Source organism: Amblyraja radiata, chromosome 17 (assembly GCF_010909765.2).
Source record: "Amblyraja radiata isolate CabotCenter1 chromosome 17, sAmbRad1.1.pri, whole genome shotgun sequence".
Classification (NCBI taxonomy): Eukaryota; Metazoa; Chordata; class Chondrichthyes; order Rajiformes; family Rajidae; genus Amblyraja; species Amblyraja radiata.
The window spans coordinates 16,689,852-16,695,851 of NC_045972.1; positions in this window are offsets into that span (position 1 = coordinate 16,689,852).

Sequence of the window (6,000 nt, forward strand, 5' to 3'; positions counted from 1 at the left end):
TTTCGGCACCGGCACTATGGTAGCTGTTTTCAGGCACTTGGGGACCGTAGCCAGAGATAGAGACAGATTAAAGATGTGGATGTGGAAGCTTTCGAGAAGATGCAGACGAATTTCACCAGAATGTTGCTTGGACTGCTATGTATCAACCATAAGGAGAGGTTGGATAAACTTGAATTGTTTTCTCTGGACCATCAGAGGCTGAGGGGCAACCTGATAGGAGTATTTAACATTAGGAGAGCATTCAAGTTTGGGAACCAGGCTGTGATTCAACCAGTCAATATGCTCTATACTCTACACCTGTAGAAGTTCAAGAGAACCTCTCTGACATACTAAGTAATCTCTGTAATCTCAGGAAGTAAAGGTGTTGATGTGCTTTCTTTATAATTGCATTAGTATTCTGGGTCCAGGAAAGATCTTCAGAAATACCCTAACTTTCTTCTACCTTTGAACACTTGAATACATTTGCAAATAACCTGTGCAGATGGGATTCATTCGAAAGGAAGTCTTGCAAGATCCAGTATGTTTAAAATATTGCAAGGGTGGGATACCAGTCCATTTGCAGTAATTGAAAAATCAACCATTGGAAGTCGAGGATATAAAAGCAAAAGACACTGGACATGGAACCAACAAAGCATTTGTACAGAGGTTTAGAACTTCCTGAAATTTGCGATTGATGTATTTTGTTGGTTAAATGTAACAAGTGGTCCACCACAGGGATTTGTGATGGTGCCTCACCTTTCTACCACTTAAATGGTTGATTTGGATGAATCAGCAAAGGTTTGGTTGCTAGATTTGTTGACCCTACATGGTTTGGTGGGAAAGCAAGTGTGGAGAGGACACGTGGCAGCTATAAATTGATATGATGCAAGTAAGTTTCATTTTTCTGTTTCAATACATATGATAGTGGGGTGGGAGATTACAACCTTCACGTGGTCCACCCTGTTTCGACGAATGCAATGAACCTGGTGTGCACGATCAAATAGCACAAGTTGTCCTACAACTTTAGGCTGCGCACGCCATACGCAAGAAGAAGACATGACATTAAACCACTCAACTCTTGAATGCAAATCAGGTCGGCCATTATTTTATTGAAGAACGGAGCAGACTCCAAGGGCTGACCGACTTTCCCACTTCCAATTCATGTTTGATCTCATTTTTCCAGAATTCACATTTTTACCCTCTACTTTCATGATTTCCAGTATTCTCCTTTCATTATTCACCCTCTTTCAGTAAGAACCACCAGCATCTGTAACATACAAGCACATCTCATGCCCATCAAAGGCAGACCTTCCCTATTGATTGGTAAATTATTTAAGTTGTGGTAAAAACTCGTTGCTCTGAAACATTGACACTGGTTCGTTTCCAGCGCTGCTGCCTGCCCTCCTGACTTTTCCAGTATTTTCTGCTTTACTTCAGATTTCTATTGTTGAAGCATTTTGTATTTCCAGTCTATTATGGCAGTCTTTCTTCATATCCCCAGCAAGTGATTAAAGACAGGGCAAGGAGGTGAAATCTGATGAGTTAAATGGTCGTCAACTATCTGAAAAGCTTGCAGTTGACGTTATCTGTTTAATTCAATTTTAAACAGCACCCAAAAACTGGGAGGACATAGTAAAGAAGTCTAAAGGGCCTGTCCCACTTGGCGATTTTACCAGTGTCATATCAGTGTCGCCAAAAGATTCCAGCGGCGACAAAAAAATGTTGTGACACTTGAAAAAACAACGTCACCCCTGAGTCATACGTCACCACGTCGCGTATTTTTCGGTGATCTGAAATGTCAGTCAATTATGCCAGCAGTTGCCGAAAAAAATCGCCCTTAAGTGTTTAAACGAGGAACTGCACTTGCTGGTTTACAAAACAAAACACTGAGTAAGACACGAAAGCTGGAGTAACTCAGCGGGACAGGGAGCATCGCTGGAGAGAAGGAATGGGTGACATTTCTCGTGAATGTAATCGGCCATGCCAGGCTAGAAAAACATGTTTTTTACTTGCAGGACAGTTGCTTCTGCGCCTGGGTGTCCCGCATGGACGGCATCAAAATACTTGCTACGTAAAGAGGCAGGAACAATAGCTTTGTGGCCCTTTATGATAATGCCATCTTGTAGTACTAGTGCATCACGAATGGAAAAGAAGGGACGAACTGGAAGTGGTAGATTGTATTGCTTGTCAGGCCAACCACGCTTAATGATCGTCAGCAGCAGAGTGGGCTACCAGGTCCTCAAAGCAGGACGAGGGAATAAAGGGAACAGTCATAACCACAAAACCGTCATCTGGTGTGGATGAACCCTCACGGGCCTTTTGAGGAGCACGCGAGAGGGTGTCAGCCAGGTGCATGTCCTTGCCACGTTTGTAGGTTAGAACAATGTCATACTTCTGAAGCTGTAGCAACATCCATTGAATACGTCCTGGAGAAGCGTGTATTTGTCTGTTCAAAATGCTGATTAGGGGTTGATGGTCAGTTTTGATCGAAACCGTTTGTCCAAAGATAAAGTCATTAAACTTCTTGCATGCGAAAACGACCACTAGCACTAGCTATGTTGCAAAGCCTACCTTCAGCGGCGCTGCAGATCTGTCGCTGCCCGTGTGCGCCATTTTGGCGCCTTTGAGAGGGGGGCGGGTTTAAAACGCGATTTTCTCTCTAGGCTATTCAAATCAAGGTTGTTCAGCCGACTTAGTTGGTTAATTTAATTGTTATAGTAGGTTAAAAATCATCCTCTAAACCCGCGACCGCCGACAATGGGACGGATGTCATGCAGGGGACAACGGAAGGTAGGTTGTTTATTTTTACATTAAAAAGGGCTTCTTAAGATCCCTTTATACAAAATTTTATGTTGCGAGTAGCTAATTTGGGGGCCCATTAAATCCTGCAGTATTTTTCAGGGCTTATGGGGTACAAATCCACCGCAATGGGAACGTTCCAAACCAGCATGTTCCACAGAGTTCCACAGGATCCCACTCGAAAGTTAAATGGCCATTAATTTACAGCAATTGAACACCAAATTCCTTCCATTTGGCCTATAAATTAATGTAAATGAGATTTAAAAATCATGTTTTATTGTGAATTCTTTGTGAATGTTATTTGGACACTTAGGCTATGTTAATGTTAAAAAAATGTTAATCTTTTCTTAAGAAATGGATAGATGTTTAGATCTAGTAATTGAAGTTTGGAATTAGCTACAATTGGGAAACTAACTAATTATATGCTTTAATTTCAGGTCATCCAAGTAAGATTGTTTAATATTTGTTTCAGAATGCTTCAATCTATAATAACTGAAAATTTCTCTCAGTTCTCTTAATTTTTAATAAAGTTATGGCCATTTCACTGTCCTCGATCACAGCTTTTGTGTTAAGTCAATGGAAAATCAATAGGGAACAAGATGCTAATTTCCGAGTATGAAAATGGGCATAATCTTTTTAATACTGAAGATATGAAAGTGAATTGGGTGTCAAATTAAACTTATTTTTGTGCTTTATCTGATGGGATAAATTGCAGACTTGATTTTTTAAATCTCAAAATTTTGTAACATTGCTACTAGCAGCTCCTTTTCAATCTGGGCGTAGCATTGTTCCGTGTCTGTCATGGTGCGCGAAGCATAGGCAACAGGCCTGTTGCCGTCACCATCATCTTGGAGGCAAGCTGCTCCTAAACCGTACTGCAAGGCGTCACAAGTTAGTGTGACCGGTAATTTAGCATTAAAGTAGGCGAGAGTGGGGGTACAATACATCTGTTGTTTGAGAGTGTCAAACACCCTCTGCTGTTGCTCATGCCAGGCCCAAACAGTGTCTTTATGGGTTAGCTGGTGCAGTGGGGCCGCTAGTTCACTGAAGTTTGGAATGAATTTCCCCAAGTAATTTACCATGTCAAGGAATCTCTGCAGGCTGAGCACATCTGTGGGTGCTGGTAACTCGTTGATAGCAATGGTTTTTGATGGATTGGGTTTGTGGCCGTCGATGGTGAACACATGGCCTACGTAGTTCACCTCATTTACTCTGAATTTGCACTTTAGAGGTTGATTTCTTTAGCGCAGTTCAGAACCTTCTTTCAATTTGCGCCGTGTTCTTGAATAGGTTATGTTTAGGGTAGGTTCCCTGCTTCAGACTGGGTGGGGGATAGAAAGCTAGAAGAGGTACTAAAAGTAGTACATTTAATCTCACCGCTAGAGGGCAGCTCCGCAAGAGGTTTGCAAGACAAACCATGGACTGGAAAATAAAACGACCAAGTAAACTTAAAGTAGACAAAAATGCTGGAGAAACTCAGCGGATGAGGAATCATCTATGGAGCGAAGGAAATAGGCAACGTTTCGGTTCGAAACCCTTCTTCAGACTGACGTGAGGATGGGGTGGGGGGCGGGAGGAGTGTAGGACGGAACTGCAGAAGCTGGTTTACCCCGAAGATAGATACAAAATGCTGCCTGACCCGCTGAGTTACCCAAGCAAAACTAAAACGTTAACGAGGTTTTACTACTGGCAAATTATACTGTACAGAATTTTTGATATAAGCATTATATTCAAGCATAAAACAATCCAAAAATATATGGCAATTAATGTTCACGAGACGTTTTAGCGAGAATATGTTAGATTTAAATGTGCATCGAGCATCACTACCACAGACTGGTTATATTGGGTGCAACAGAAAGGACTTTAAAATCGTTCATCATTTATGTTAGCTCCAATTAAAGTTTTAAAGTTTGATAGAATGGTAATTACGCATGCAAGATTCTCGCCTGAAAAAAGTAATGGCTATTTGCTGTTGCAAAGTTTTAAGATAAAGTTGACGATATTACTTTATGGTTAAATTGAGCAGCGTACTGAAAAGTTTGCATCTTGTGTTGTAATCAGTACAATGCATAAAGCACAATTGCACTCTCGCATAAATACAGCGGGTACTCCTTGTCGGAAATGCACACTAAAGATGGTGCAAATACTCAGTAGGTCAAGCAGCATCAGTGGAGGGAGGAAGACACATAAGGCTGCAGTTCAGTCGCGTACCATAAGCACTCAGAACTCGTTCCTTCATGTAGATTAGTGTATGCACGAAGTCCGACGCTGCATTTGGAGGTACTAGACCAGAGGAAGGAACTGCAGATGCTGGTTTACACCGAGATGGACGCAAAATGTTGGATTTGCTCAGCTGGACAGGCAGCATCTCTGGAGAGAAGGAATGGGTAATGAGAAGGTGTCGGTCCGAAACGTCACCCATTCCTTCTATCCAGAGATGCTACCCGTTCCGCTGAGTTACTCCAGCATTTTGTATCTAATTATTTAAACCGTTACAACGTGGACTGCAACTATCCCCGAAAGAAAGAAGGCAGAAAGAAAACAAACAAGGGCAATGGATACGAGGATTGTGTTATTCAAATGGGTTCATCTCTAAATTTGCTTGGGTGAATCAGAATTATTTTGGAATTGAATACCTGTTTTTTTGTTCTGTATCCAGTTTATCCGTGTGGATTTACACATTTTAACTTGAGCAAGACACAAGAAACATCATTCGGTCAAGCAATATTTGCGGAAGGAGTGGACAGGTGACATTTCGAGTCGGGACCCTTCTATTTGTCCACACATTTTAAACTTACTATCACAAAACATCAATATCCATCATTCTATGTACGATTACGTGGCAATTGCAGGGAAATTAAAAATGGAAACAGATACAATAACAACATTTAAGAGGCAGGCAAATGGGATTAGTTTAATTTGGCATCACGACCCTGTGCTCTACTTTTCTGCGTTACTTCCCTCCTTAGGTGTTGTATAAAACGGTTAAAATAACTTTAGAATGGTAATAACACAAAGTGCTGGAGTAACTCCGAGGGTCAAGCAGCATCTGCGGTGAGAAAGTCGACTATCCATTCCGTCCACAGATGCTGCCCGACCCGCCGAGTTACCCCAACGCTTTGTGTTGTACTCATGATTCTAGCATTCATAGTTTATTCTATATCAATAGAATAGCAATTACGCTTTCAATACACGTGTATGAGATCGAACTTTGTTTGCTAT